This window comes from Dermacentor albipictus, chromosome 3 (genome assembly GCF_038994185.2).
Source record: "Dermacentor albipictus isolate Rhodes 1998 colony chromosome 3, USDA_Dalb.pri_finalv2, whole genome shotgun sequence".
In the NCBI taxonomy this organism is placed as follows: domain Eukaryota; kingdom Metazoa; phylum Arthropoda; class Arachnida; order Ixodida; family Ixodidae; genus Dermacentor; species Dermacentor albipictus.
Window position 1 is genome coordinate 12779634 of NC_091823.1, and position 24888 is coordinate 12804521.

The window sequence follows — 24888 nt, forward strand, 5'->3', positions numbered from 1 at the left end:
CCTATCTTTCTCACGTGCCCGCTCGTTGACACAGATTCTTCCTATCCAATGCCGTGTGTGTGCGTGTGCGTGTGCGTGTGTGCGTGTGCGTGTGCGTGCGTGTGCGTGCGTGTGCGTGTGCTTGCGTGCGTGCGTGTGTGTGTGCGTGTGTGTGCGTGTGCGTGCGTGTGTGTGTGTGCGTGTGCGTGCGTGTGTGCGTGTGCGTGTGTGTGTGTGTGCGTGTGTGTGTGCGTGCGTGTGTGTGTGTGTGTGTGTGTGTGTGTGTGTGTGTGTGTGCGCGTGCGTGTTAAACTTTACATTCCCTATAAACAAACGGCACACAATGTACAGCAATTATAGCGACTGCATGCATCGCAGAGGGGTAAATTTGAGAACTTACGGGCACTGCGGGCGTCGGCAACGTGTCAAGCTGAAACTGTGTCAGATTACCGACGCCAAGCAATGCCGATGCGCCCATGCGAGAAAGAGGCCAGCAGGGGACGCTGAGAATGCAGATTTGAATAAGAACACAGCCAGGTGAATATCGACTACGTTGTGTTCTCGCTATAGGTCTTCGTTCTAAGTGCACATTTATTGAATCCATCGAACATGAACCAACTTATCCCAGCTACATGTTCTATATACTACTGCATACTTGAGGCATAGTGCGCTGTGGGGTGTCTCGTCTTCAGCGAGACACTTAAGATATCTCTCGCGGGGTTTCCAAATCTTGCGCCCAACTCCTTCTTTTCCCTGTTCGCTCGTTTACCGAACACGCATACACAAGTGCTGCCGCTTTTTATGATCTTGGCGATTTGTTTTGACAGCTTTACAATACAGGTAGAAGCCAACAATACTTCAAGTAAACTCCGTTTCTTGAGCAGAAAAGAAAATACAAAAATAATGAGGTCACAGATTTCTCGCGAAAGCACGTGCATGCCTGCAGTCTACAGTAAAATCTATTTAAACAGATTTCCATGATCAGGGCAGTTTTTTTTCTGTTATGACTTGCTTTGCTGACGGATAAAAATGTGTTGAATGTGCCGTGGCCGTATAGCGATCCCTGAGACCCCAAGAAACTTCCGGTCGCTTGTCCTGTCTGTACACTAAACCGGGAGAAAAAGCGTGGTATCAAGTTTGTTCAACGTCTGAAACGACGTCTCCTATTACGTTTTCAAATAAAATAAATGCGCATCATGCCTCATGCGCTGTAACTACGGCAAAATTGATTCGTGAAATGGTGATTAGCTGCAGAGTAAATTCGCTGAAAATCGGCGCACTTACTTAGTTCGGCATTGCCTCACACGCCCGCTAAATTTAGCGGACAATGTCCATGGGCAAAACCAAGACGCTCGCAGGGCCTCTTTTTGTGAACAGCAAAAGGGTTTGCAATAGAGGTGGCCGAATATAAACGTTCCCGAATATCGAATAGAATACAAAGAGTACGTATGGAACAACGAATCGAATATCGAATAGTCAGACGCAGACGCATATATTAACAGCAGGATCATTTATGTCGGTATGGTTTCATACCACGCCTGTACTGACTAGTGCAAAAAAGACAGCCAACTGTCCAGGACAAAGGAACAGTTTTATACACGAACTGTGCGATTAGCCTCTCAACGTATATCTACAGCTTGGTTACAAACAAACTTTCCAGAAATTAATGACTGCTGCACGACTACGTTTTAAAAAAAAATGTTAAACAAATGGTTGCCGAAGAAACACCAGAATTTGAGGTGAGGGGGGGGGGGGGGTTGCTCCTCAAGGATTTAAGCACACGTGTGCCGTAAACACATGTAGATGGGCCCGTTTCAAGGAAAACATCGCTGGTTGCAGCGTAAAAGATAAAACTGCAGCATGACTAGACTTCCATAAACACTGAATTAAAGACTGCACAAGAAAATTGCATTTGTCTTGAAGCCCAAAAGAAGGTTTCCGTTAACCATTCTATAAGTTTGCTTCAAATGGTTTAGTCGTTGTTACAATTCTGGTAATTGGTGATACTTTCTTTAGCAGACAAAGAACAGAAGCAAGACTTTAACAGTAGGTTGCTGCGAGACATTTGCTTGCATTCGAGTATCCAAAAATACCTAATTTCTTTCCGAATAGGAATAGCTGTGTGTGCAATATTCGATTCGTATTCGAAACTTCCAATACTCGGCCACCCCTAATTTGAACTAAAGTGGCACACAAATGTCTTAGGAGTAAACAGTTCTTATACGTGAAGTGCAATTTAAAGTCGCAAAGACTTTATTATTCTCGATTAGCTATTTTTTAATGTCTTAATCCAATTGCCAACCAAACCAGCCATAAAGGTGTTGTTCCACATAAAGCTTTAGTTTTCCCGCGTTTCTGCTATATTTTATCAATTCACTCAACCTTTCAAAAACTAAGTAAGCCGAACTACTCCGTTAGAGTAGCTGAAAAGTCGATAATGAAAAAATTTAAAAAATAAAATGGCCACGAGACTTCAACAACGCAATGAACAATCTACGCGGCCATTGATTTAGTCTCGGTCCTCTGTCCCGGTTTCCAGCAAAGCTAACCGTTCCGATTTTTTCCCACGGGAGACTGCGCGGGATGCCCGCGAGAGCGAACGGGTTACATGTAACCGAAACTTTCGTTCTGGACCAAGAAAACGGGTCGTCGTCTTTCTCTCCGCAGTTCGCAATAGTGTGCGCAGTTTTTTTCTAAAAATCCGTGATAAACAGGCAAACAAAAAAAAAAGTTAACTTTGCTCAATGTAGGAAGAAGGGGGCCACGGGAGGCGTGTTAGGACCGAGGAGCGACGTATGTTCCGCACTGGCTTCGATGACACAGGAAAGGGAAGATGGTAGGGAGTACGAGGGCGCGAGACAAGGGGCGGAAGCGGGATCGTTCACAATGGAAAAAAAAGCTGAGCGCGAGAGATTTTCTTGTCTGCCGCGGCAAGTTTGTGCAACGGAACGAGGGGCTCAATGGACGCCATTAACCGTCCCGTGGCTTTCATGCGATCTCTTACGTCTCAACTTCATTGGCCACTTGTTCAAACAAGAGTGGATAAGTGGGGAGGCGGCGCGGATGGGTATACGTGTGACAAGGTTGTGCAACCTGCCCCCGACTTCGCCTCCACAACGGGCGTCCGCAGCGGGGAGGCCGCGCTTTTCCGGAAACAGAGGCGAAAGCTAAAAGGTTCGCGTTGAGCGCCCTGTGGTAAAAGAGCGTTAAATGCGGTGGCTTTAGGTAACCTGTCTTGAAAGCGTGCTCTAATCTTTCTTTTTTATTACTTTTCGCGCTCATTTTTTGATCTACAGTTCTGATACGTCTGCAGGGACATTTGCAGTAATGATTTTGAATGTTCCGAGTGTATGTTTGAATGGTGGGGGCTCTCGTAATATAGATGCCTGCGGTCTGGGGCACGTAGGCAACAAGTAAACGCCAAAACTCTTCTCTTTTTTTTTTTTAATAAATGTTCTTCTATTTCTCTCGTAATGTATAGATGGTGAAAGGCCAAAATTAATTTGCACTGAATGCCGTCCGTATAAACTAATTTACCGCTTGGACGTAGTTCATTGGGTCATAATGGATATGTTTGGTTAGGTTAGATTATCGACACCGTTACGCAGCGCGCGATGAAATTAGCGAAAATGATCTCAAAGTAGGTAACATGTCCGTGATAACACGAATATACTATACGTAAAAACCTATCCTGACGCAACAGGTACCACAAATTGTTTTTATGAAAGTAACTTATCGTGCAAAACCTTGCATGAGCCACTCTTATACTACGACGGACAAAGCAGCGAAGAGCTGCCGGTTACCTTCGACCATCTGGAATTGTCTAACAAGGGCCGAAATTTCACAGCATAGGCGTTTCTCTCTTCTGCCCTCAACGGAATGAGTCCTCCACGGTCAGTTATCAAACCCGCTATCTCGCTACTGGCATCAGAACATCATACCCCCTCAGCAACCAAGAGCAGGTGCCCATGCTTTCTTCGCTGAGAAAATTGGTTGCACTGGCCTTTGTTGCCCGAAAACACAACAAAAGGCATGCTTATGCAGCTATGTTCGTATATGTTCGCGTTACGTCAAAGATGATCTACTCCTCACAATGCATCGCAATTAGAATAAATCGCTCAGGTGCATTCGGTGATCACAACTGCCGCGCATATGCTCAAGACGTCACTTCGTACGTACTTTCTCGTTCAACCGGCAGTATCATCTGCAATACGCCCGTCTCATTTAATCTCACGCGGTTTCTGGGCTTGCTTAAGCCAAACGATCACTCATAAGTGGCGCCCACGTGGTAGAGAGAGAGAGCGATGTTCAGCGAGCAACAGCTGTAATTGCGCTGGCCGTTCCTCGATGTCGATCTCTGTTCTCGCTCCCCTTTCGGCGCAGAGCTGGTTCCGCTCGGCGACACAGATTCGTTGCACATCCCTTTACGTGTTTCAAAGACAAATGAAACAGAGGACACAGGCAGTCCCCGTGCCCAGTGAGTTCGTTTCTAGCTCTGCGAGAAAGGGAGTTTGAAACAAAATAAAGCGAGAGTGGTGCGGACATCCGCTGGCAGGTTGGCAGCGAGTTGCGCGGTATTCTTCGTGCTCTTCGCGTCGTCTTCGCCGGTGGGCGAGTGAGAGAGTGGTCGGAGCGGGGAGGGGTGGGCAGAGCATAGAAACGAACGGCAGTTCCAGGCGTGACGGGCCATAAGGGACGTTACGCGGGCGGGCGGGAACCAAGAGCAAGAAGAAGCCAACGGCGGCGGCCACAGCGGTGCTAGTGTATGCCTCCGGGAGAGAAGCGAAAAGGCAGCATGTCACGGTTGAGGCGGCAAGTTGAGGCGGTCAAGGTTCCTTTCTCCGCCGCTGGCCGCCGCCGTTCGTCGATTAAGGGCCTCGTATAGCTCGGCACTGCTGGGCAGCCGGGACAGCAGCAGTCTGGGGGGGCATCAGGTTGTTGCTGCTGCTGTTTGCCCGGGTCGGTGCGTACGCCGCCGTATCTGGGCCATGGAGAACGGAACGAAGCGGCATCACAACAGAGGCACATTTCGGGGGGAAGGGAGTTGGGTGGGGGAGGGGGTGCAGAGCTTACGCTGAGACGCGCACGCCCAATTAGGTCCCGAATGCCCGCCTGCGGCAGCTGCGCAAGCGTCTTCGACGTCCCGGAACGGAGAGACCTCGCAGGCGCGTGTTTCGTGCGTCGTGAGCGGGAGTACTCGTCGCGGCGACACCGCGCGAGCAGCGCCTGCACGTCCTGCGAGGCAGGTTTGTGAGAGTGCGCGTGAGACACGCCCTTCGCCGAGGCTTATGGCTGCTAACGACTCCCCAACCTGTCTCATTCACCCCCTGTACACCTTCACGAAGCGCGTCTCGTTCAGGCGCGCTTGTTGTGGGTGGAAGGTGCGCTCGAAACGCGACGCATATGGCGCGTCTTCGAGGCGCGATATGATCTCCTGTGCGCGCGCGTGTTCTCCTGTGCGCAAGCGCTGCGGCGGGCGGGAAGCCGATCGACGCCTTTTCCTTTCACGGGTTTTGTGGGTGCTAACGACTTCTCCGCTTTCGTGGGCTTCTTTCTTATATGTGAACTTTACCTACAGCGCATGATTAACGTAGGGTGTTGTCGTGTGATTAGTGTAAATGATTTTTATTTTCTTTTTGGAGCCGCGTATATGAAAATTATTGATCGCCGTTGGAAGCACCTTGAGGCAGAGTGTAGGTAGGTGACATGAGCCTGCAAAGCTTGTCTGCTTTGCTGCACGTGTAAATCATTTTGTATGACAGAAACAAAGAAATGGACATAGGTGGGGTTGTAAATAACTTTCACTGCAGCATAGACCAGCTGTTGAAAAAGGAGTACAAATTTGTGAAGCTGTTGACAGTTGACAGAAATGAAAGGCCCACTAATTTCCCCCTGTTTTCTAGGGATTGGTTATAGAGTGCAAGTGAACCGGTTCAATTTGTTTAAAAGAAAATGTCCCACTGGTTGTTTCTTGAAGAACTTCTGCGAACTCAGTACGACTTCACTGCTACCAGGTTTCCTCCGCAATCCGCAATACCAAAACAAGCACGGGTGTCAGACCGCGCACTTTCGGTAGCTATCGAACCCGCCCGGGATGAAATTTCTCGGTCGCGATTTGCTCCTTTGCGCAAGTTGCGGAATGGAACCAATTACGCTCGATTTTCGATCCGGATCGGACTTATGCGCAAGTTGCGAAATGGAACCAATTACGGTCGAGATTTTTTATCCGGATCGGACTCATGCGCAAGTTGCGGAATGGAACCAATTACGGTCGAGATTTTTTATCCGGATCGGACTCAATCGCGATCCAAAATGGCTGTGTTATACCGGTGTCACACGTACACTACTGATGACGATGTGGGCCGATCTGGATCGGATTACTTGATCGCGATTATTAACGGTCGCTGCTACACGGTCCAGTAATCTGAATCTAGTTATTGTTGCCGGCTGATCGTCGGCAACTCTCAGAACTGCACAATGCCTTGGCTGCAAATCCAGGCTTGCAAAATATGATTAAATTTGGACAATATTTCAATTTTACAGCTTACTATTGCTGATAAAAATCTTTTAAAACGCATTTTATTGAGCTGCCTTCACCTTTTGTCTTTAGAGTTTTCGGAATACTGCGAGATACAGAACGCAGACGTCAGCCTGCGATCGCGATCAAGAGGCCTGATCCCGATTAACGGATCGCAATTAAAGGACCGCGATTGTCCGCATCCTGATCCCGCAATATCACGATCGCAAATGGCCGTGTAGCAACACTCGATCGAGATCAAGCTCAATCCGGATCGGCCCCCATCGAGATCAGAAGTGTACGTGTGACGCCGATATTGCACCGGTATAAGGTGAGTTATTAAAAAAGTTAATTAACGAAACCTACCTGTTTACCTTACTGAATGTCGTTGTTCGGCAGTGAAAGCAATCTCCGCGTCCTCAAGTAGAGACGATTAAGGTGATTAAGGGGAAAATATGTATGATTTCGATCAAGGATAGGCGCGTCTGCGTGACACCGCGTTAATTTGTTCGCTTCGATGCATCTAATTCTCAAGCGACGAAAAGAAGCACTCAGCATGATCGACCAAATTAATGCAGTTGTAGCTTAATGCAAAGAAATGCAACTGTATAGCACCAAATTATTACACCTGTCTCGTTGGACACTCAGCCTCGTTGTACATTCTGTATCGTTGGGCATTCAGTCTCATTGGACATTTAGGCTCTGAATGCTATCAGGACATTGCTATTTGGCGCTCTTCAGTTGGCAGCTCGATCTTCGCGGTGGAAGAAAAATCATCACTGTGGCCTCTAAGCACATCAGTAACGCCGACTTGTACCTTTTGGATGCATTCAGGCGCACGCTGGAATGCCACCGACGGCGCATGGCGTCAGCGCGAGCCCGATGACTGCAGCCATAGGGGTGTTTCCGGCGCAGCAGACACAGCGCACGTGGTGCGCCCATGGTGTTCGGAGAGTCGCATGCCACCACGTGGCGCAGTTCGAGACGTCAGTGCCAACGCGATTTGTCCTGCTGCACACAAGGAACCAGCCATTTGCGACTTTTCGTGTTCAGTGACGCAGGTATAAGGCGGCGAGAGATTGCGAAGCAATCAGCAAAAGCCACAAGCAACAAAAGGACAAGCATTAGAGGAAGCAAACAGCGTAAAGGGCGAGCAAAACTAACTCCAAGCCGCTGCAAGCAACAGAAACAAAGGCACCTGACATTGACAGAGCCTTTGCAACTACGGAACGCTCTTCGACAAAACTTCAGCGAAATAAACACGGATTAAATGGCTAGGTCCACAGCACGAGATTTTATGCTTCTCAAGGACTCCAGCGGCATACGTTAGCTAGAGCCGCCGTGATTTATGAACGGTGCTGCCAAGAGCAGCGCGCAGGCCGACAGAGTCGTGCTTGTTGCCATTCGTTCGAGCAAACACATATACCCACTACCCGTGCTCCTACAGGACGAAGGGTGTGCGTAGCGCGGTGCACAGTAAATCGCGGCGGCAACAGGCGTCATCTGCCGCGCCTAATGACGGCTGGCGGTGTTCCGGTGCAGCGAGCACGGAGCCCCCGACCCGCCGGCGGGTCCCGCCTCTGCGCGCATAGGGGGGGGCGAGAGCTCTGCGAAGTCACGCCGGCCGGGCAAGCCGCCTCGAATGGGAGGCCACGTTTTACACCTGTCCTCTAGCCGAGGCACGGGCCTTTATTGCTTCGTTCACTCGAGACTTCGAGCGCAATGTGTCTGCACGAGAGAAAGTGTCCAAGGGCACTTTCATATTGCGCAACCATCGCGACCACCGTAGCGCATAAATGACCCGCACATCGAAGGCCGGACCGATCGCTTCTCGCCTAATTTGTCACTGGTCAAATCTCCTGGAGAACCACGTTCATTTTCTGTAGCGCTTATAAAAAACTTATAGTGCTCTTTTTTATACACGTTTTTCAGCTTTCGTCACATAGCTATGAGTTTATGTTGTTTTATGTGCTCTTCGTTACGCGTTTTGCGCACATTTATTGTAAATGTGCTAGATCAACATTCGTGTTATGCTGCCACAGCTTGTGTGCAACTGTCATCCAAGTTGGTCAAGCATCGACGCTTGACCACGGCAAAAAGGCAGCGATCGCTGTCTTTTGTCCTCCCTTTCTAAGTCTGAAAATGAGCGCTTGATTAAAGTCTTCAAATCAATCAAATCAAATTCACATCAACACCTGCTAGACGTCATGATGAATCTAAGACTGTACAGCAGCAGTTTATATGTGCTGATGAACAAAGAAAGTGATTTCGTATACTCTCCATGTAAAGTTTGAAATGAAATGCTTTTGGGGAGTATAACGCAAAGGCAGCACGCAGAGCTGAGACAGACGACGATGACAATAGCGCTGTGTATTTGTCGCTTCGGTCCGCCATGGGTGCTGCTTTACGCTAGTCGTTGCGCCGGTATGCATATGTAGTTACAAGCTGTCTCAGCAGTCAGTGCCTTTCGATTGTACGTAGTAATTGTGCGTAACTTCAGCTATATGCACGTGCGAGTTAGATGGAAGCATATGTGCCTTGCCTCAAGCTAAGTATCTTCAGCTGGACGTCCGACTTCTTTGACGCCTAGCGATACCACTCGCTCAGACGAGCTGTTGTGGGCAGTACAAATGCAGGCCCCGGCAAACGCTAGCGGGGAAAGACGAGAAAAGACAGAACGACAGCCATACGCGTAAGTCCGTAGAAATAATAGGAACTCACTCAGACTCACACACAAATTATATTTTTTGCTTAGGGCTCACTCGGACACAGACTCACCAAAATTCCACTGAGGGGGATTCACTCGGACTCAGACTCATCAACATTCTACTTAGTCGGGCTCACTCAGACTGAAACTCACGGATCGGTCTGGCTCTGAGAGTCGACTCATGAGCGTGTCTGCCGGCCTACGCCGACAGCAGACATCCTACACACAAACTGGTTTATCTTTCTCTGCGCTCGTCCGTATCCTTTATACCGCGCTAGCTAACGTTTAGCCTCAGCCAGAACTGACTATGGACCAACTTTTAGACAAATGCCCCTGGTGCCACGAAACACCCACGCTGTATCACATAACGTGGGCATGCCAGAAGATAGACGTGGTACCCGTTATACCAAACCCGAGTGCGGAGCAATGGGAGGGAGTGCTCTCCAGCGATCGCCAGGTCGACCAAGAAGGTCTGATTCGGCGAGCACAACTGGCAGCAGCATCCAGCGGAGCCCTGGACAACGGTCGGCGAGCAACCGACCGTTGCGCTAGAAGATGGACGATTCCATCTGAAGACCGCAGAAGACCAGCGAATCTAGAGCTGATAAAGTTTTTCACTCACTCACTCACTCTAGTACTCCGGCATACAGCAACAGCACTCTAGTTCATTCGAGACAATCATGCATGTGATTAATTAATTAATTGTTTTTATTGATTGATTGATTGATTGATTGATTGATTGATTGATTGATTGATTGATTGATTGATTGATTGATTGATTGATTGATTGATTGATTGATTGATTGATTGATTGATTGACAGCCCAGTGATAAAACAACACAGGGGCTATATAAGAGACCGTGAAAGTGTCATACGAGACCCAGATAATTAATTTAAGCCGCCAAAGGGTTAGTATAGTTATTCCATCGTAAACAAGATTTCTTTCACAAACGAAGGTGCCGGAAGCGTTTGGCGAGTGGTGGGATTCCCATGGGGAAGATCACATAATGAATGCACATTGTAGCATTTGCAGTGATCTATCTGTTAGTTTCCTATGCGCTCGGCAGCTAGCGCATATTCTTGATTACAGAAAAAGGTGCCTAATTAACAGTGGGTCGTGCTATGCATGGATATTGACTACATAAAGCGTCAAATCTTCGACTCATCGCTTTCCTATAGGTGACACAGCAGACCTTGGACAGGGATCTGCAGTTAATACGACTTTCGTCGGAAGCCGACATGTCTACGCCTTAACTGCCACCGTCGACAACGCATCAGCAGAATGACGCACTCAAAAGTACGTTTCCAGGAGTCATCATGCGGCAAGAAGCAAGAAGCAGTCGACAGAGAAAAAAATTTAAAAAGGGGGACTGGAAAGGATGGCGAGCGTATACAAACTGCCGAGCCCGTATAGTATAGATCGGAGCACGTCCCATTATAAGGGCAGCGTGTCGGGGAATGCCCAGGGCCGCCGCTAACAGCCTTCGGTGCGCGGAACAGGGAAGCCGCGCGCACATAGCCGGGATCGCTGCCTCCACGTCGAAGGACACGCTCGGCGGCGTCGACGACGCAGAGCGGTGGCGCTGGCATTGCGTGCGCAGCCAACGGAGCAGGTGCACACGACAGCAAGGTACTCCTCCCTAAAGTCTAGAGGAATGCAGCCTCCATGCGTCCAATCGTCGGGAACCTTTCTTTTCATTTTTTTCCCCCCATTTTCGTTTATACCCTCGTTCGGTGCGCCACGGCCAAGGACTGAGCGCGCGCAGTCGCGTGCTTGCGGTCTGCGGCGGAGGGCGCTAAGCGGCGACGCGCGCGCGATCGCGTGAGCTGCACTGTTCGGCTCGGGTGCGCTCGCGTTTTGCGGTAAAACGCTGGGTGTATGTGTGTGTGCGCGCGCGCCTGTGCGTGCCAGTGAGCACACTTCTTCTTATTATTATTGAAACTTCACGTCGCAACGTTTTACCGCGCGGGTCACCTGTTAGTCTTTACTTCGTTTACGACGCCCAATTATAAGGTGCTGTCCGTGCCGCGGGCAGCTTGACTGCTTTGTAGTTGGTCCAGGCTGACCACGGCGCGCCTTCGTGTGTGCTATACCTTAAACAAGTGCGAGGTCGAAATTCGGCTAGATTAAGAATACGCCAAGCGTCGGGAAAGCCGTGGTCCTCCGGGCGCACCGGTGACACCTGCTGGCCGGCCGTTTGACTTTCTTTTTGCGCGACTCCTCCTTCCTCTACACGCCTGCACTTTTTATTTTGATCTGAGCAGTCACCATCCTTACGCCAGCAGCGCTACGCATCAGTGATCTTAAATTGTTCGCACGTCACAAGCTCGGGGAAACGCACCTGCCTGCCGCAAGCTTCGCATTAAACTCTCTTTGGACGCTTTGCGATAATGGATATGCGGAATCTCACTAGCGCAAATATGTCACGATAGTATACTCAGTCATGGAAAGATCGAGGCCGTCTACGGTAATTCTTCTCAGCGAGGTAATTCTTTCTTGCTCACATAGCACAGGTTCCTGTACATTACGCGTACACCATATTATGCGTATATGATCAGAAGGTTTACCATATTTCGTGCGTGCTACCCAATTTGCTCCCGATATTGATATTGTTTCTTTCTTTCTTTATATTTAAAGGCTACACCTTCTTCCTCATAAGCAAACAAAAAGGAAATGAGCCTGTGCTAAACCTATGGCAAAGCACGACGTTATTAATTAAATTATGCGGTTTTACGCACCAAAACCTCGATCTGATTATGAGGCACGCCCTAGTGGGGGAATCCGGATTAATTTTGTCCACACGGGGTTCTTTAGCTCGCACCTAAACCTAAGTACTCGGGTGTGTTTGCATTTCGCCCCCATCGAAATGCGGCCGCGTGGCCGGGATTCGATCCCGCGACCTCGTGCTTAGTAGCGCAACACCACAGCCACTAAGCGACGACGGTGGGTCAAAGCACGACGCTGGGCTGCAGCGGTTTGCAGATGAACCCCGGTAAAGGTTTCTCCCAGACGCTGGCGACTTCAGTCGGAAAACACTAAAAAACTCCTCCTGGCTACGCGCGCAGCAGTTGGCATGCCTCGTGTACGCACCGTTGCACGCGCAATCAGTGCTCGAGCCCGAGTAATACCCGGTCCTCAGCGAGTCTTTATCAGACCGGTAGCATAAGCGAAGGGCGCCCAGTGACGAGTTCACGGGCGAGAGGTCACGTGGGAACAACAACCGCATCTTCTGCTGGCGTGTAGCTGCTTTCTTATGAACTCAAATAAACCGGTCGGAACGTTAAGGAGGGGAGATAAAATACAAGAGGGAAAAATATAGAAAGATGACTTTTGATGGTCTAACCACCTGTGGCCATAGCGATAAAGGAAAGCAAAACCGCGCGGAGGCGCCCCTCTCAACGCTCTCTCGCCACCCATCCCGCGCGTACCTCGCAAAATGGCCCAATTAATGAGATGCCCGCGGGCAACAGCCGGAGCGCTTGAAAGTAGCACTATTACAAGAGGCTCTGACCAGAATGAGCAAGTGCAGCGCGGGGTCAGCCTCGGCAGCAGATGCGGCCGTCGGTGGACTGCCGCGCGTCCGACGCCGGATGCGCGACCAGCTCCTTGTCTTGAGGAGGAGGACACACGCGGCCTCAAGTTTATGCTGAGTACCCCCCCCCCCCCGCCCCTTCTACCTAGCCCAAACCTCCGCACTTAAACTTTCCTTCTTCCGTCCACCTTGCTGCCGGTGTCGAGACGACCGGAAGGAATACAGCAGAAGCACACGACGCAACAGTGGACGACGAAAGCGTAGCCACTGCCTCCTAGAGCCTCACCCGCCGGATGTGTCAGTGGCTTCTAGCCACCAGCGTACGGAGGGAGCTTGTCCCTATTCCGCGCGCGCGATGCGGGGGTCTCAGCCCGGCCTCCTCCCCCGAGGTGGTGGCGAGAACAAAGCGATAAACTCGGCGAGTGAGAGAGTCCGCAGTCGCGTCTTTAATGGGACGAGATGTTACGGGGCGAGGGGTCATTTGGCTCCGTCGGCCGGTGCGCGCGGCCAGCGAGGCGTGACAGAAGCCCAGTGCGAGCGCGAGGAGGCGCGGCGGCAACACCGTTGCTTGGGAGCCTGACAACGGGCGCGCACGGCGTCTGCTGCAGGTCGCGGTTTCTCTGCGCGGTGCTTTATGCAGAAACCCGCGCGCGGAGGAGGTACGTCTGACCGGTCGCGGACGGCCGAGCACGTGCTGGCTAAATGTACCCTCGCCAGACGTCGGGCGATGCGTAATGAAATGCGTGATACGCATATGCCGCGAGAATACGGCGAAAAATCTAAAATAGATGCGCTTAAGGCTGGGGCCCCCTGCTGTTTATCATGAGTTTGCAGTGCTCGCAGAGCGGACGATTACGCGGGTGACTTTACTCGGCGCACGGTGCGAGACAGCTGCTGTGCGATCTCGGTGCCCACTCTGTCAACTTGAGAACGCTCGGGAACGCCTATATGGCGTTTTCTTTTTCGCGATATTTCTAGGAAAACCGCTGAGCTGCGCAAGCTCGGCTCGTTAGCGGAAGCCTGCTTCGCATAAGGAAAACCACTTATAATGCCTGTGACCAGTTTCTATACTTCGCGTGCGCTACCAACTGCATACCGCAGTTACGGTAGCATTGCTTTATTTATATTATACGTCAAATCGCCCTTCTCAGAATAGGAGTGAGATCCAGGAGGGCATTGTGACGCAGACCGCGTGTCGAGCTAATGTTGCGGCAACGAGGGGTAAGAAGCTCGGGCTTGTCCAGAACTGAGGCATGACAAAATGAACAGCAGTCGTAGGTCTTATTCTACAGCCCGGTTCGGCAGGGATAGCCGGTACAATATCGGCATTCACACGAATCCTAAGGGCTGATCCATGCCTCCTCTAGACGGCTGAACTGCGCCGGAGGAGAAGAAAAAGGTGATCACATGATGTACCAAGGGATATATTTGCGAGACACAAAAGTTTCAATTCCAGGAATCTCATGCTCCTACTTCTGTAGTTACGATGACTTCATGGGGCAATGTTGACAAAGCTCTCTGAAAGTATTCACAAACTTCTCTTTCGCAACTGTCCGGCATCTACGACTGGCCGTCATGGCAGATGACCCATTATCATGCCGATCGATATCATGAATGGCGGTCGCCCGAACGCCGGCCGATAAAGAAATGTTCTTGCGTAAGAGAGAGAGAGAGGGGGGGGTCACCAGGTTGGACTTTGTTTCTAGCTAGACAGTATATAAGAGAGGGGCAAGGAAATTTTAAAAAAGAAGAAACAAATACGAGCTGTTCGCACACACGCAGCTGCGTTCATTATGCATTCAAAGGCAGTCGCGAAGCTTAACCGTCTTTAAAGAGCGCAGCAGAGCTCTAGTGGTCGTGATTATTTCTTCTGCTCAATACAGAAGCGTGAAATAATTGCATGTGGCGTGCGGCAAACCGAAGAGATTGCGTGAACTCTAAAAAAAGTTTACACTCTTTGGGGCTTACCTTGTCCCGAAACAATAATCGCCATCTGCCTTGCTTGCGTTTCCTCTATTGAAAACTCGGCGCTCGCTACTTTCCTGTCGAGAATGCTGTGTCAAGCTGATAACGCGCAAACCGTTTGTGACTAGGAAGTATCGGGCTCGCAGCGTTCGAGAAAGGAAATGCGGGCAAGACAGATGACGATTATTGTTCGGGGACAAAATACAACTTAAAGGGTGTAAAGTTTTTTTAGAGTGTGTTATGTGGGCAAAGGGCGTAGCGTTTGTTGGTATAGCCATGCAGCTCGGATGTAGCCTACCTTCCCATTCACGTGCAGTTATTTATAAAGTGCGTAGTGCACTGTAGGAGAAACGCGTAAGTTCGGGCAATCTTTCTCTCGGGCTCGCAAATCTAGATTAACCGCGTCCCGCTGTAAATCACAGCGATGGGGCCCAGCTGTGAGTCGACCGCTGCCGTAAGGGCGCGCTGGGCCACCTGTGACTACCGACGACTCCTACGGGCTGCGCGGCCTCTGGCTAATGGCACCCGGGGCAGCCCCGTCCGTGCACTAGCGGCGGAAGCACGACCTGGCGGCGTCTCGGGGTCATCACCACCCCGCGTCGCAAATCTCCCGAGCCTCAAAACAGTTTGTGGCTGCAGAATGCTAGAGAGAGAGAGAGAGAGAGAGAGAGAGAGAGAGAGAGAGAGAGAGAGAGGTGATCGGGCGGGTAGCTACAGTATATATAGTTTGCCAAAGTATACCTATATGGAGTATCAAGCCGAGGTTTAACGGCCAGCCGAAATTAAAAATCACGGCCAACTGAGCGTTAGGCTCACGCAGCCTGAGCGCACGCTTGCGTCTCTTTCACGTTGTCTCCGAACACCATTGACCCAGATATGTTGGTGTTAAGCTAGTCAGCACACTCCGCTGACTGCGAGGAAGTGCTCCTATTAGTTCGACATGCTATAGACAAATGTAGGTTAACACTGACGGCGTGGCTATTGCAGGAGCTCTTATAAGGAGCCTTCAAACATTGAAAAAAGCATTGCTCTCATTCGATGACGTATAGACGAGACTATTTCGGAATGGCTTTTCCAACATTTCGCCTACATACGATACATATTCATCAACGTCAGGCTGAGAATTTCGGTAGGAGATTTAACATCAGGCCCGACTCTGTCTACGCTCTCGCTGGAAATCGGCCTACTGCTTAGTATCAATACGCGTGGTAACTTTTTGAGACATTTGTAGGATACGAGTAGGCTTGAACTGCAAGTAATGCATGCGCGGAAGCGTCGCTAGGGGCAGGAACAAAAATTGCAAACAGCTCAACAACAACAAAAAATTAACGAAAGAAAGTAGCAACGAGAGAAATGGTAAGATTGAGATGCGAAAGTTGGGAAGGTTATGGTGGTGGTGGTGGTGGTGAATTGTAGCAACAGGCGGGTTTAGCCTGGCGAACAAGGCCGGCAATTGCTCCGCCCGAGCGTCTCGCACAATACCGCTGAAGGGTTTCACCATGTGTCCTTCAAACCAGTCTCTCTTAAAAACTCGATGAGGAGACGTGAAGTTTCTTTTCGGGCTATAACTGATCCCGCGGGAAATATAAGGTGTTGCAGGCGCGCATGCGGAAGGTTCTTGCTTTGTAGATTCTTCAGGAGAGTGTCTCTTTCATCTTGGAATTGCTGGCAGGACCACAAAAAGTGCTCAATGTCTCCTGTCTCGTTGCATGCCGAACAGTTCGGAGAATTGATTCGCCCCGTTTTAAATAACCAGGCCTGTGTATTTGCAGATCCTGTCCTTATTCGATATAGAAGTGTGGCTTCCTCTCGGTGCAATCGCTTGGTTACGCAGGGCATATGCGGTGGAACCCAAAGCGACGCAAAGTGATTTCGAATGTCAGATTTTTGCACTTGATTACTCTTTCGGGCCTTGATTTTGGGAGGATGATAGAGCGCGGCGTATGCAAGCGCATCAGCTTTTTCGTTTCCTGAGATACCAATGTGGGAAGGAATCCATTGAAACTTTACTGTGAAGCCTTTGTTGTTGAGCTCTTTCACGATGGCTAGTGATTTGCGTGGGAACTTGAGGGATGGCAAACCACGGTATATTTGTTGTAATGCGGCCTTTGAGTCCGTAAGGACAACCACATTCTGCGGAGGCAAAGTCTTTAATTTGCGCAGAGCAGAAGCTATTGCTGCGCCTTCCACAACTGTCGACGAGGCTATACAGTCCAGACGGCCAGACCACGTATATCTTAGAGAGGGAATATAGAATGCAGCTGCACAGCGGTCTTCGTCTGCCTTGACAGAGCCATCTGTGTATACTTGCAGGTGACTCGGGTAAATCGTGTTCAGGTGTTCCAGGACTAATGACTTGGCTTCTGCAGATGGAATGCAGCTCTTTGATTGCAATCGTGGTACACTTAAGTTGCATATGATGTCCTCGAATGTCCAGGGTGGTTCTATCCTTTCCCTTTGTCTCGAGCAGCGCAATCCTAATACGCGAAGCGTGTTCAATGCTGCATAAAAATGTGAGCGCGGCCTGTTACCTATACGTCGTAAGAGCGCTCTACCGGGCGTAGACTCACTCAATCGTAGGAGCTGGATCATCAGAGCCTGGGAAGCCTGAAGTCGTAGAGGGCGTGACTCAGCTTCGTAGAGCACTTTCTTGTTTGACGCTGGCTGAGGGACTCCAAGGCAAAGTCGGATACCTTTTCTGTGGATGGCTTCTAAGCGCTCGTATTGGCTGTCTGAGGGTGACATCAGAGGTAGCTGATACAGGATTCGACTTGTAACCAACGCTGTATGTAGCCGTAGCATGGACGTCGGGTGGTTGCCCCAGCGTATGCCAGCGACTCGCTTGAGCACATGTAGCCTGGGTGACGATGATGCCACAACGTGGTCAACACCGCGGCGCCAGAGTAGCCTGTGGTCTAAGGTAACGCCCAGAAATCGGACGTTGGTGACTTGTCGAATCTGGTATCCGTCCAAATTCAGCGTCAAACGTGTAGATTTTCTTTTCACTCCAGGAAATAGTACGAATGATGATTTTTCTGCTGATAGTGATAATCCAATCGTTGCCAAGTGGCCCTGAATGGCTTTTACTGCTCCCTGGGCTATTCGTGCAAGGCGGCGGTGCTGGTAGCCGGAGACCCAAATGCAGATATCATCGGCATATATAGATATCTTCACTGGTGTTCGATGGTTTAGTACTGTTGGGAGGCTACTCATGGCAATGTTAAATAATAAGGGAGATAAAACACTCCCCTGTGGCACACCACGAAATATACGTATTTCATCGCTCAACGTGTCGCCAAGACGAACTCTGATGCGACGATCATTGAGGAACGTATGTATGAAGTGCAAGAGTTGACCCGTGACGCCTATAACTTGCAACTGGCTGATGATGGCTCTTTGAGACACGTAGTCGTAAGCCTTAGAAACATCCATGAAAACAGCAAGTGTCGACAGGCCATCCGCACTGTAATGCTCTATGTGGCTTAGAAGGTCCAGTACATTGTCTTGAGCGCTTAGACGCTGCCGAAACCCAGTCATGCACGATGGTAGTTTTCGACCCTCCTCGACATACCAAGTGAGTCTTGTGCACGCCATCTTCTCCATTAGCTTCGCTGCACACGAGGTCAGTGATACCGGTCTGTATGAGTCCAGAGCTGCAGGATTCTTTCCAGGCTTCAGAACCGGTACCACCCATGCTACCTTCCATAAATGTGGGATAGCCCCACTGGCCCAGACTTGGTTAAAAAATGCCAGCAAATCACGCCGTCTCTCAACCGGTAGGTTAGTCAGCATCTGATTACTGATGAGGTCAGGTCCCACCGCACAGCGACGTCGGAGGCTGCTCATAGCTAGTTCCAGCTCTCTGAGTGTGAAAGGAGCATCCATTATAGACGACGATAGCGGCGGTGGCGGGTTGGTTGTGCCAGCTGACCTTCCGGAAGAGTATATTGCAGCGAAGTCATTCGCAAGGCAAGCGAGTGTCTTGCCTAACTTCAATGCTAGGGCTTCAAATGGCTTGTTTGGTCGAAAGTTTCCAGCAAGGTTATTAACGACCCACCATATCCGTGGAACTGGCGTGAAGACCGATAGGCTTGCACAAAATGATGCCCATTGATCTCTTCTTAGTTTCCTTGTATAACGTCGAATTACTGCGTTAATCCTGTTATATATAGTCTTCATTGATGGGTTGCCTTTCGTCCTCATCAGCCTCCGTTCCGCTCTTCTACGGGCAGCGCATAGATTTTTGAGCTTTAGATCGGGAGCGGGGAAGTGGTCGGGTAGCTTCAGCTCAGCGGTAGCCAATCTCTTGCTACGTAGCATGTCCGCGAACAGGTTTCCAGATGATTCGCTTAGGCCGTCCCTGTATGTATCCCAATGCGTCACAGGACAGGATCTGCGGCCGTTGGTTCTATATCCAGCAATGTTAACGAAGACAGGAAAATGATCGTTGACGATGCGAGGATGTCCGTTGAGTGTAACGTCAAGTCAATGACACTGTAAGAGGCCGGTGGTCGAAAAAACGTTGGCTGTTTGTCATTTGCCACGCAGAGTCCCTCGGTGTTTAAAGCACTAACAATTTGCTTTCCACGTGCATCAGTCGCCTTGTCGCCCCAGAGAGTATGGTGCGCGTTGAAGTCGCCACATATAATCCTAGGAGCTGGGCAGCGGCTGCAGAGGTCTCTGATAATTTCTCCCATCGAGACCTTCAGGCGAGAGCTCACATACACAGAGGCCACGCTGAGGCTTCGATTTCCCAGCCGCACTTGTACAGCAGTGACTTCCAAAGCACTGCTGCAAAGGTCTTGAACTGGAAGAACGTAATGTGGTATTTCACGTCTCACATATAGCATGGCGCTTCCGTTCGGAAATGTTGGAATACTTTGGTTTCCATGTGCGACGTAACCAGCAATTGTTCTGGAACCTGGAAGACCAGCCTCGGACAGGGCCAATATTGGCACAGGCATGTTGCGTAAGAAAAGCGACAGTTCAGGTAAATGGCACGCAAGACCCGCACAGTTCCATTGCATAATAAGTGGCACCTGTGGACGAGATGGTGAACATTGTGTCCTGACCGCATCCATATTGTTAGGTGCTTTAAGAAGAGGTAGAGCTGAGAATCACTGACTCGAGAGCGAGGACTACTTCGAGCATTTCCTTCATCGAGCTAGCCGGCATCTTCTCTATGTGTGATCGCAAGGCCTTGAAGAGGGCACGTAGCACCTGCTGACAGTTCTCCTGTGGTGTGTTTTCATCGCAACGCGATTGGGGTCGCTGCAGTACAGACACATAACTTCGCTGTTCCGGTTGTTCAGCAGTCTTCTCTTCTACGGGGCCTCTGTTCATTGATTTGACTGTTTTAGCCTGTCCGCTGCGCGATGGCACCACTGTGTCCTGGATTCCTGGAGAAGGCTTCAGGCTTGGAAAATCAGTTTCACTCTTTGAGCTCAATTTCATTGCGTCTGACTCTCTGTGTCTTTCTGTCGTTTTCTTCGTCGTATTTTTCTCATCGTTCCCTGTTGGCCCCAAGATAAACGTTTTCTTACGCTTTATTGCTGCTGCCCGCGTAGGACACTTGCTATAACTAGCTGGATGACCACCACTACAGTTTGCACATAGAACGTTCTCTCTGCACGCGCATGTTTTGAAATCGTGCGGTCCTCCACATCTCTTACACCGCTGCTCACCACGGCAGTACTTGGCCACATGTCCATAGCGCTGACACTTGAAGCACCGAGGTGGTGTCTCAACGTAGTCAATGGTCTCGTGTCTTGTGAAGCCCAAGTTGATCTTCTCTGGACGGTCTGTATTTGGAGCGAACGTAAGAACCACGGAGCTGGTTCGCCTGGACTCCCAATCGGTTTCGGAAATTTGGACGCGTCGCATGACTCTCCTTGCATGGTAAACTCCTTGTGGTTTAAGGTATAGCAACAGTTCCTCGTCAGTGTACCACTTCGGTACTCCTCTAATAATGCACGTGTTTTGCAGGTACGAATTGGGCACGCGTGCTGAGATTGCAGTCCCTGAGATCGACTTGCAGCTGAGAAGGGAATTCACATGCTCTTCTGTCTGTACATCTAGAAGCAGGGCTCCTTGAGCAGTAAATCGGCTCCTAACTGGCGATGCGCCAAGAATTTTTTCAATATCCGTAGACAGAACAATGGGATTTACTTTTTTCAGGTCGGCTCCTTCTGTAGCAGGCGTAACAATCACTGGGATTCCGATGGTCCTCTTCTTGCGGTGACGCACAAGCCTGAAGCCTTCATCGTCCAGATCTGTGATGTCAGCTATGTCACAAGCGTCAATAAGCGTAGACTCGTCGTCTGTTTCTGTAGCCTTGTATCGCTTACAGTCACGGTTGCTCTCAGGGTCAGTCGGTGGCCTCTGCCCCGGTGTCAGGTCAGGCGTAGTCATGACGGGGCGCTCGCCGCTACCAGATCGGGCTCTTCTGCAGGCTCCTATCGAAGCGACGGGAGGCGAAGGCCCCCCCGGCCTCCGGTAGGGAAGGTACCTTGGCGAGTCGTCCGACGTCTTCGACAAATCTATTTGACAAAACGTCGAAAAAATTCAAAAACACTAGGGAGCGAGACAGCAGTGCGACTGTGCCGAACCAAACTTCTTCTTCTTCCTTCGCTGAAACACCCTCTTGGGAAGGTTAAACGGGAGCCAAACATCCCTTTTGCTGGGGAGGGTTAAGGGGAGACACGAGAAGCAACGCCAAAAATACCAGCATGCTTGAAGGATGATCTACAGCTAAGACAAAGCTAGACGCATCAAAGAAAATAAGGCGGAGTGTACTGACTAGTTTAACACCAACATATCTGGGTCAATGGTGTGCGGAGACAACGTAAGAGACGCAAGCGTGCACTCAGGCTGCATGAGCTTAACGCCCAGTTGGCCGTGATTTTAAATTTGGCTGGCCGTTAAACCTCGGCTTGATACTCCATATAGGTGTACGTTGGCAAACTACACAACAGTTGACTAGACTAATTGGCGTCAAGTTTCATCGTGCCATTTCTTTCTCCAAAAGTCCTCAAATGTTCAACATTCTTGTATGGCACTCGAATTTCGTGAGTGCGCTGGCACACAGCCCTATGCTCCAACCCCGCCCCCTTCCCCGCTATATCTCGGACAACCCCCCCCCCCCCCTTCCCCAGCTGCCCACGAAAAAAATCCCGGCTTCTATTCCCAAGGAAAGTTCTCACCTATATAGCATTTTAAATATGAGCAAGTACCAGCCAACCGTGATGTTGAACTTATTAGCAAGGCAGAACCTACGAACAAAAATCTGTGAATGTGGCCTCCTTTCTCATTGTGTATGTCACGCATAACCAGACCCATGCAGCACCTTCTCCAGTTTGACGTGCGCGCGTAACAAGAGGGGAGACAGCGACTGAGTGCCTGAAGTCCGTTATGCTATATAGCGAAGAAAAAAAGGAATAAAATAAATGAAAAAGCCTGAAGGAAAACCTTCGCTTTATTTCAAGGTCAATCCATAACGTTCGCGGTGGCACCGCTCCTTCCGAGGATGGCCGCATAAATCCTTCGTTCTCCCCACTCTCGGGTGAGCTCGGACGCTGTTGTTACCACACGGGGATCGCGCCATGTACGCGCAACGCGTGTTGCCGCCTCGGCACGGCGCCGTTGTTTCGAAGACGAGAAGCCGGGAGAGCTTTCGAAAGTGAAACCGCTATGCGCGGCTTCAAAGGGGTGGGGAGGATCTTGGAGAGACCGGTCGAGAAAGTTTCGCCACGCCTTCTCGGAAACAGCGAGCAGGGTGTAAACACAAGTCCCGGGACCGGCTCGCTCTCGGGCGCTTTCGCCACAGTCGACGGCGTGTCTGCAACGCTGGCCACGTATAAATAAGGCGAAGGGGGCACACCGAGACGCGAAGCGAAGGCGCGTGTGTGCGCGCGCGGCGCAACGGTTCTTTGCGGCTCATTCTACGCACGCGTCCCTCTTTTTTTTCGTGCGACACTGCCGTGCCGCGCCTACCTAAACGGACATCTTCGAATGAGGCGTCGCTGGACTGGGTATACCCCCGCGAGTCTGACGACCCTGCTGGTTCGAAACAGACGGCGCGCAGGGATTAGGCATTCCTGGTGCGATAAAATATGCAGGCTACTCCGCGGCGAATGGAACGCGACAATAAAAAATCGGCGTCTGAAGGAAGCAAACGCGCAGCGAACTGATTGGTCCATCTTGGTTTGCCGGAGCCCCTCGGCCTGCTCCGCATAGAGGGCAGTGACCGTGTATTTGCCAACCGCGCGCGGTTTATACAATTATGCCCAAATTTCATCGCGTTATACATATATATATATATATATATCGGTATATATATATATATATATATACCCATATCGACTTACAAGGAATTTCGAGGATGACAATGGTTTCGAGATACGCGCTCTCAACTTGCGGTGAAATGCACTGTTGGCTCCCTCACTTTTCTAAGAAAACGCTGTTTTATGCATTGAAACACAAAAATTAACGGGATCGCCAATGCATTTCGTCGAACACTCTCGAAATTAATCTCTGAAAACTGGCGTAGTCCTCAGAATTTGTTCTAATTAGGTCGATATGCCTTGCATACTGACCAGCTACAGTTGATAGATCGAAATATGTGCCGTAAAGTAAATAATTATGAAGTTAATTAGCGTAATAGTGTTAATTAGTCAATTCAGCATTTTCATTTCTCGTAGAAGTAATGCCCGCCTCACCGAGTAGTTTAGATCAATGGTTAGAATTGTGCTATCTGCGACGAGTAACTACTAAATATTTGGCGCAGCTAAAAAAAACAAAAAACAAAAAACGTGTATATATGCGTTAGCTTGCGTCGTCCTCTCCTGAAGAGTGTCGCTGTTTCTTTCTCTCCTCTTGTTGCAGCTTGTTTCTGCATAACAACGCTGAAGGACTGCATTAAGTGCTCTGACGGTATTACACATGGCCACGCCGAGGATTTCAGCGTACAACAAGCGAACACAAGCAAGGCGATAGAAGAACCGCCTAGCGGACCAACAGCGAATCACAACAAGAGTGTCATCACCTAAGAGAAAAGTACGAATATGCCTCATTTGTCGTCTTAACCGAGACCAAACCCCGCAGTCCAGAGGCTCGTCTTCTTTCCTAAGTTCTTTTCTTTGCATAGATTCGTTACTAGCCACTGTTGAAGGATCCAAGCACTACTGTCTGTATAATGCATATGTGTATAATAAAGAATGGCATCTTAAAAAAAAAAACAGAAAAGCTCAGAAAATGTATCGATCCCTTCATATTTGTTTGGTTAGACTACGACAGTTATACTGCGTCTAGTTTTGCATCGAAGTTATAGAAGACGGGTACATCGAAGAGTAAGATTCATAATGAACAGACGCTACTAAAGAATAAAAAAGTCATCAATTCCTGCTTCAATAGCTCATGATATTCTGTGGGGCGAAATACTATTCATTCATTCACACTGTTAGCCCAAAGACAGATACAGGGTGGAGCAATCGTAAAATAAGCTTCAAAGAACGCTACAGACACGAGCGCTACGCAAATCAAACAAGAAAAATGCAACGCATCTGCATAAGCAATGCCAATTTGACACAACAATAACCACAGATCTATTAACATGAGCATTGCACTAGACTCCGAACACCACAAGCAACAACAGCTGTACCATACAAGATCACATTTGCAACATCATACACAGGACTTCGTCAATATCACGTATAACAATTTCGAATCGTGTCATAATGCACATGCCGCCTACATCACTGTACAATGAAGCTAATAATGTTAAGCATGGCTATATAGAAGAACAGTAGGCCAGTACCGACTTTTGAACTGTTCTGGCGAATCAATTTTGGTTATGTTATGTGGCAACGTAAACCTATCATCAATTGTTTTTTTGAAAAAAGAGAGTACCTAAATGCGTCAACTTTGCAGGTATGGGCATAGATTGGTCCTCATGGCTAGATCTAACGGACCATGAAATCCGTGAGATTCTGATACATTTGCGTGTTAAAATTGAGGCAATTATGTTTCATTGAATAAATAAATTTTAGCCCAGCCAATTTCCGCCGCAATAAAATCTGGGGCAAATTTAGTTGAATTAGCATTTCAGTCACTGAATTATATCTTTTTACATAATAAACCTTGCTGCATTCCTCTGAATATCTTCGGGTGCATTTCCATCGTTCTTCCCA

The 24888-nt window shown here is 49.5% G+C and overlaps 1 long non-coding RNA gene across 2 annotated transcripts in view; it reads left to right on the forward strand.

The window, feature by feature from the left end:
- The window catches only part of LOC139057811 (uncharacterized), a 127563-nt gene extending 103662 nt beyond the window's left edge, over nt 1-23901 (forward strand). For both annotated transcript variants that reach the window (XR_011513010.1, XR_011513009.1), the window contains one exon: nt 23585-23901. This is a non-coding gene — a long non-coding RNA (uncharacterized lncRNA). The remainder of the gene's footprint in view (nt 1-23584) is intronic.
- The last annotated feature ends 987 nt before the right edge of the window (nt 23902-24888 follow it).